The following is an 8433-nucleotide window of genomic DNA, read 5'->3' as shown; positions in this document are numbered from 1 at the left end:
TCTTATGTCCATTGGTTTTGCTTATATGCATGCATACAAGTCCTTCGGTTGATCTCTTACCCTCCCCTCGTGCCCCCCAACCCTCCCCGGCCTTCCCGCTGCAGTTTGACAATCTGTTTGAGGCAGCTCTGCCTCTGTATCTATTATTGTTCAAAAGTTTATAATGGTCTTTATTATCCATGAATGAGTGAGATCATGTGGTATTTTTCCTTCATTGACTGGCTTATTTCACTTAGCATAATGCACAGAGCCTTCCTTGTGCTTGCAACCAGTGACTGAATCAGGACACCCAAGTTTAAACCCCGACTTTGTCACAAAGTAGCTGGGTGACCTTGAGTAAGTCACCTCTCTCTGTTATCTTAAGGGCCTGTTCAGATTTTTCTTTCTATGACTCCAACACTGGCTCTGAGAACCACTGTGCTGCCAATTTTAAAAAACAATAAAATCTGCCCTGGCTGGTGTAGCTCAGTGGTAGAACAGCCGGTCCCAGGTTTGATTCTGGGTCAAGGGCACGTACCTGGATTGTAAGTTCTCAGGTTTGTTCCCTGAATGCTGGAGGCAACCAATCAATGTTTCTCTCTCTCTCTCTCTCTCTCTCTCTCTCTCTCTGTCCCTCTCCTCCTCCCTCCCTTCCACTCTCTAAACATCAATGGAAAAATCCTCAGGTGAGGATTAACAACAACAACAAAAAATCAATGCCAGATTTCGAAATAAGGTCTCATAGCATACTGAAAGAGATTTCTTAATCAAACACAGAAGAGTCACTGACATGCAACACATACTTTCTGACACCGCTGTTAAGGTTGAATTTAATACAAGCTGCACATATCTGAAGTGTCCACCAAGGTGAGTTTTGAGAGATGCATTCATCATCTCAACCCAAATATTTAACATTTCCATCACTCCCAAAGGTGACCTTGTGCTCCTTCAAAACCCACTTCCCCTTTCCCTCTGGCCCTCAGGCAACCACTGATCTGCTTTCTGTCACAGATGACTTTGCATTTTCTAGAATTCTATGTTAGTTGAATCACACAGTATGCACTTTTTTGTCTGTCTTTTTTCACTCAGCATAGTGGTTTTGATATTTATTCATCTTGCCACATGTGTCAATAATTGGCTCCTTTTTATAGTTGAACTGTATTCCATTGTAGAGATAAACCACAGAAGTTTTATCCACTCAACAGTTGATAAACATTTGGGTTGTTTCCAGCTTTTGCTGTGACAGATAAAGCTACCGTAAAATTTCATATGGAAAGTCTTTGTGTGAACTTGTGCTCTCATTTCTCTTGGGCAAATATTTAAGAGTTGGATGGCTGGGTCCTAAGGTAGGTAGGTATATGTTAGACTTTTAAAGAATTTACTAAACTCATTTTTTAATGGGTTGTAGCATTTTACAACCCCATCGGCCTTTTGTGAAAAGTCTAGTTACTCTATGTCCTTGTCAATACTCGGTCTCTGCCAGTCTTAAATATTAGCTTTTCTAGTGAATGCATAGTGGTACCTCCTTGTGGTTTTAACTTACATTTCTTTGATGACTAATGAATATCCTTTCATGTGCCTATTGATAATTTGTAAATATTTTTCTGTGAAATATCTCTTAATTCTTTTTAATATTTTATTGATGATTTTAGAGAGGAAGGGAGAAGGAGTGAGATAGAAACATCAGGGAGAGAGAATCATTGATTGGCTGCTTCCTGCATGCCCTTTACTGGGGAGCGAACCTGTGCCCTGACTGGGAATTGAACTGTGACCTCCTGGTTCATAGGTTGACGCTCAAGCACTGGGCTCTCTTAAGCCTTTTACCCATTTTTAAGTTAACTGAGTTGCAATAATTCTTTATATATTCTGGGTAAAAGTCCTTTGATATATGTGTTGCAAATATTTTCTCCCAGTCCCAACCCTTGTTCTTCAGTTCTGTGACTATACAATCTCAAGGAGCTTTACAGCGCTTTACAAGGATATCCATGAGCCTGAGTCCTGGCCAGGGGCCCAGATGAAGACCTGCTCTAAGGTTTCAGGCCTGGTCAAAAGATAATGAGGCTGGTGCCATTTGCAGAAGTAGGCCAAGTGAAGGTAGAGAACTTTTTGTGAGTAAGACAGTATGTATAGTTTCAGACTAATTGAGTTTTAGGATATGGCCGTAAAAATGAATGAAAAAGTTCAACAGAGAAAGGTTTAATGAGATTCTCACTGCCCCTACATGCAACCAGAGAAACCACAGCTGAGGGGACGTGCTTGGTAGAATCATCCAGGGAGAGCTGGTGACTCTGTTGAGAGCAATGCAAGTCCAGCTGCTAAAGTCGGTAGGCATTCCTGATTGAAGGCAGGACACTGAATGAATCCTCTAACCCAGAGTCTGTAGAGGGATTGAGGACTGGAGAATAAAGGGGTGAATACCCCCAACCAAAGAGAAGAGGAAGAGCAGACATGGAGAACTCATGGGAGCCTGACTGTTGTGTTTGGCTTTTGTGACATTAATGGGGGAGCTATGTGCAAAAGCAAACTTGGTGAAAGAGAAAAATCTCAAGTTATATGTATAAAAGAGGACATGTAGACACTTGAAGAGGAGAAGAGGAGGGTGGGGAAGGCAGCTTGCCAACAGGAGATGCAGGAATGGAGAGGAAGAGCAGGCTGGCTGGGAGTTTGAAGAGGAGGCAGGATGAATCTGAACAACTGCTGTGAAATGTACATTTTGGGAATAGAGCTGAGACTAAAGGATTTGTGACAAGTTTCGATGTGTGTATCCAGTGTTTTCTCTCTCCCCTTCAAGAAATTTCTAGTAAAGAACTTCTAATGCGTCTCAAAGTTTTGGGAGTTAGATCTGCATGTATTCTGAATGTGACAGCATGCTGAGGCTGGCCCCAAGGCAGCCCCGCTCTATTCAGGTTACTCAAAGCAGTTTTGAGGATAGGAGTCCTTGGCTCAGAGCAGGGACCTGGTACGTCTTGTTGCTTGCTTAGGAAATGTTGGCCCTGTGTATGTTCTCAGCAGCTGATGGCTGAATATCATTCTGAAAAGCCTGTAGTCATGTATTGTGTATTGCCTGTGGAGTAAGTGTAGGGGAGCCAGATATCCTCCTTGGTCAAAGGAATCCCTAGAGAAATGTAAGAACCCTTTGCAGAATAAACATCAATGAATGTTGGGGCAGCATCTCAGCTCTTTCTTGGGGGCGGGGGGTGGGGGAGGTGCCCTTTCTTGGAAGAACAAATTAATGCCTAAAGAAGGCATTAAGCGGTTGGTCTCCAGGTTAGGCACCTGCTCCCTATCTTTTCTTTGCCCTTTATGTAAATCATTCTAGCCTCTCACTCTCCACAGGTTTGCTTATATACTCACTAGAGGTCCGATGCAAGCCGTGGCTTCATCTGGAAGGTCATCGGAAGGTCATTCAGTCTAATTAGCATATTATACTTTTACTATTATAGATTACCCCGTTCACTCCCAACAAGCCTAGCAAACAATCCCCATTGTTCACGATGCTGTGAGCGATGATTGCGGACTGCAAACAAATGACTTGAGTACAGAGACTTCAGGAGCGCCACAGGAATCATAGTGCTAGCACCGTCCTACAATGAACAGGAAGTTCACTGGTCTGCAGAGCACTGTGTGAACCACTTGGGGTGGGGAAGGGAAGTTCTTACTTGGGAACTCAGTCTTATTGTTCATTTCTCAGATGTGTCTCCCCGAACCCTCAACTTGGTTAACTCTGCCATGGAACCCTGGACCTCCCTTCAGTGAAATGTGTCCCTCTGTCATTGCTTGTGCAGTGCTGGCTTCCCTACCACAACACAAGCTCCAGGAGACACTCACCATGCCTACCTCAGTCAGAGTGATGTGCCCAGACCCAGGGACACAGTTGATGCAGAATAAATGTGTGTTGACTGAATGGCTAATTGACTAATGTCGTCTATGTGTCTGATTAAAGAGGCCCCGAGAGGAATTTGCTCTTCCAAGAAAGGGCAATCTGCCCCCACCCCGCCCCCGAGAAAGAGCTGAGATGCTGCCCCTCTTTGCAAAATAAATTCATTGATTCTTATTCTGCAAAGGGTTCTTACATTTCTCTAGGGATACAAAATTTGACCAAGTTTGACCAAATCCCTTAGAGTGAGTACAAACTGAGGCCTTAAACCTGGGTATCATACCCAAGGGCCAGTGTCCTGGCCTTAGAGAGTGTGCAGAGGCAGTGTAGTCCAGTGTTTAGGCCCACTGCCTCTAGAACCGATGGTGTGGGTGTGAATACCAGCCCTCCCACCTCCTAGCTGCATGACCTTGAGCAAGCCACATCACCTCCTTGAGCCTTAGTTTCCTCAATCTGTAAACAACGCATGATAATAATACTTCATAGGGTTCCTCTGAGGATCAATGGGGATCTTCACATAAAAGTATTTAGAAGAGTGTTTGGCACATAAGCAGCATTATGCAAATGTCAGCCGTTATGAACAAAGAGGGTTGCAAGGTGTTTCTTATGTCTCTGCTCAAAGCCATTGAATCATGTGATTGGAGGGGACCGAATCTGAGACATTTCTGCCTTGAATTAGGGGTTGAATTAGAGCTCAGGCCCTGGGGCCCATGGGTGCTCTAGGGGCATCTCCCATTAACCCTGGTTCTTAGCACTGTTCACTCTGAGTGAATGCGTTCCCTTCTTTGAGCCTCAGTTTCCTCATCGGAACAAAGGAAGCAGTCATCCCTGCGTTGCTACCTCTAAGGACACCAGGGATGAGCTATCGGGGGGGCTTTTAAATAGGAAGAATAAATGGTTTCACAATTATTTTCCAAACAAGTGAGTTGTCAGGAGGAAATGCCAACAGAGTTTTGAGTCGGAAATGCTCATCCTGCAAGAAATTGCCCAGAATCTGCTTCTTAGGCAGCCAGGTGACCTCCAGTGGCGAGCCGACAGCTCATTTCATTGGCTCCATCTGCGCTCACAGCAGGCACTGCCAGCGGTGGTGGCAGTGAGCCCAGGCCTGCGACACTGACAGCCAGCAGCCGGGAAGAGGCGGCGACATCTGTGTGGGGGTGGAAGCGGATGCAGCATTTATAGTCAGAAAACAATATGCATTTGTCAGGGTTTTGCTCTTTCTTTTCTAAATTCAGAACATTTGGGGAGAGAAGAGGGAGGAATACTGATTTCCCCTCCAGGAAGAGATGATGGATGGCAGGAGCTGGCAGGAAACACGGACACTTCCTCCCCCACCCGCCCCATCCATCCCATGCCATCTCCTCCCTGGCTGCGGCCTGCCTTCTCTCTTCCCTCTCCCTCCAGCCTCTCCCTGCTCTGGCTCCATCTCTCTCTCTCTCTACCTTCCCTCCCTCCCCAACCGACACAAAGATTCTGCCTGCGTATGAGATTCCAGCACACATCTCCCAAGGAGTTATTCCCTGTGCGTAATGGACTCTCTGTGATGAGAGGGTGCAGACCCCAGTGCAGGTCATTTGGGAGGCCTGGGAGCAGGATGGGTTTTCCCCAGAGGATGCAATGGCTACATCTGTGCTGTGAGCAGCAGCAGAGGCTGGACAAGGGCAGTACTGAGCTCACCGATGCCTGCTCATCAGGGACACATGGCTGGGAGGAAGGAAATGTAGGGGTTGGAGTCTGTGAGTGGGACAATCCAGCTGGCAGGAGGCAGTGAAGAGAGAGAAGGCAGAGAAGCAGCAAATGGGGAGGTGCAAAGGGAATTCAACCTGAAGGAAGGCTGTCAGGGGCCCTGGGAGGAAGCCTGACTCTGACATTCAGCGTTGACATCACCAACATGAACTTGGATAGCCACTGCCAACCTAGTGCTCAGAACAGTGCCCAGGGTTCCTCAGCCTCAGCACTGCTGATTGTGGGGGCTGGATGAGTCTTCGTTGTGGGGGTTGTCGGTGCACCATGGAATATTTAACAGCAGCCCTGGCCCTCTATTCCCCAGATAGGTGCCAGTCGTACCTAAGTTCCCAGCTGTGACAACTAGAAAGGTCTCCAGACATTGTTGAGTGTCTCCTGAGGGGAGGGGCAGGGGACAAAGTCCCTACTGGGTTGAGAATCACAGAAAACAATTTCTGTTTGGAAGTGACCCCCAGTGAGACAGTGGGCCTTTAACATTTTATCACCAGACTTTCAAATCCTGACTCTATGAAGAATAATCTGAGATTTCTGCTGTCCTCAATTCTGCATCTAAGCAGCAAAATGGAGAGGTTGGCACCAGCTGGGTGCCCATTGGACATGATATATGGTTAGATCCACCTGTAATGGGTTGGGATCCTCAAGTTTTGTGGTTTTATTTTGTTTTGTTTTCTTTATATATGCTAATGTTTTAGAACTAATAGAGAAAATCCATCATAAAACCCATGAAGATTGGATGTAATTCAGGTAAACTAAGGCATAGAAGAGGAAAAGCTCTCAGTACTCTTAGTCAGCCTTGGGTTGCTGCCACAGACCTCAGCTCTGGTGCTGAGGTGGGGAGAGATGCACAGGCGAGGTTCTTCTCAGAGTCCCGTGTCACACAAGCCAAACAAACTCAGACATCTGGTCCTTTATAGTCAAGACTAGAGGCCTGGTGCACGGAATCTGTGCACTCAGGAGGGGGGGTCCCTCAGCCAGCCTGCACTCTCTCACAGTCCCAGAGCCCTTGGGGGATGTCCGACTGATGGTTTAGGCCCATTTCCTTCCCCGTCAATGGGACATCCTTAGCACTGCCACTGCCGTGGAGGCGGGAGAGGCTCCCATCACTGCTGCTGCACTTGCCAGCCATGAGCCCAGCTTCTGGCGCACTGACCACCAGGGGGCAGCTCCTGCGTTGAGCCTATGCCCCCTGGTGGTCAGTGCACATCATAGCGACTGGTTGTTCTGCTGTTCAATCAATTTGCATATTAGCCTTTTATTATATAGGATAACAGAGGAGGAAGAGAGAAGGAATCTGGGTTTCTGGGAGCCATACCACCAGGAGCTGCCTATCTCCAGACTTCCTTTACATCAAAGAGTCAACCCTGTGTGCTTACCAGCTGCTTTCCCCCACTCTGCATATCTTGGGGGATTCTGTTAATGGATCCAATCACAGAAGCTCAGCTCCATCCTGGAGGCTGGTCCTCAAGATCTTGTTCAAATATAACCTCCTCACCTCAGAGGTTCCGTTCATCCTTGCAGCCAAAGGCAGGCTCAAACCTCTTACCTCTCAAAGCCTTTGGTCGGGTCCTCTCTCACAGCACCTCTTCCCCAATTGCACTGCTATCATGTCCATGATTCAATTGTCCCACTGTCTTTCTACCTTACCTGACACCAAAAACCCAACTCTGGACCAGTTCAACAGCCTTCCTTCTTTCCTTCCTTCCTTCCTTCCTTCCTTCCTTCCTTCCTTCCTTCCTTCCTTCTCCTCTCTCTTCTTTTCTCCCTGTCTCCCCTTCTCTCTCTTATTTGTTCTTTTATTTCATCACTTATTCAACAAATGTTTAGTAAGCACCTGTTCTATTAAGTGCTAGGGTGGGCTCTGAGTGTTGAATGGTGAAAAACATAATCTTTAACCTCATGGGCCATCACTACAGTCCAGTGAGGGAGATAGTGAATAAATAAACACCGTGCTGAATGCAGGGTGTTGAAATAAAGAGTAACTAGGGAAACACACTAGATACAGAAGTTAGAGACATTTTCTTATAGTAGGCATCCAGATTGGAGTTTTTTGTTTTTGTTTCTCTTTTCTCAGAAGGTGTTTAGCAGGGTGTACCTGGTCTATCTAGTATTACTTATGGTAAATAAACCTGGAATCTATGAATTTATAGTCATGATGCTCTGGAAAATATCTTATAAATCAGGGGTGGGGAACGTCCAGCCCTTGGGCCATATAAGGCCTGCAAAATCATTTGGTCTGACTCTGATGAGCCATTAGGAGTGAATTAATGAAATATTTGACCAAATATAGCAGGCTAATTTTTAAGTTGATAATTTTGTATGGCTCAAGAATGATATTATAAATATGCAAATGGCCTTTGGCAAAAAAAGATTCCCCACCCCTGGTATAAATTATGTACCTAATCAAATAGAAAATGGAGATATTTTAAATTAAACAGTTCTTTCTCGTGTAACTGATGTGCCCCAACCATCACTTAGAGACCTCACATACTAGATCCAGGTCAGGGCTGACCTCATGGCAGCTGGAAGAGGTCTGGCAGCCCCAGACTTTGCCATGCTTTGCCTTGTGCCCTTCAATTATGCATGTCCTTGAAATTATTAGTAAAACTTGATACTGGGTAAAAGATTTGATTTATGAATCTGATTTGACAATCTTGCCCTTGTCCTGGTTTCAATTAACTTTTTTATGTGAGTATAAAATGTATTTTCTCCCGGTCAGTTCTCCCTCTCGAGCTCCAAGCCAGATAGTATTCAAATACCTATTAAACACCTTGACTGGATGTTCCACAGAGAGTTTAAACTCAACATATCAAAATCTGAACTCTACATCTCTT

Source organism: Myotis brandtii, unplaced genomic scaffold (assembly GCF_000412655.1).
Source record: "Myotis brandtii unplaced genomic scaffold, ASM41265v1 scaffold1282, whole genome shotgun sequence".
NCBI lineage: Eukaryota > Metazoa > Chordata > Mammalia > Chiroptera > Vespertilionidae > Myotis > Myotis brandtii.
This window is presented reverse-complemented; position numbering follows the sequence as displayed.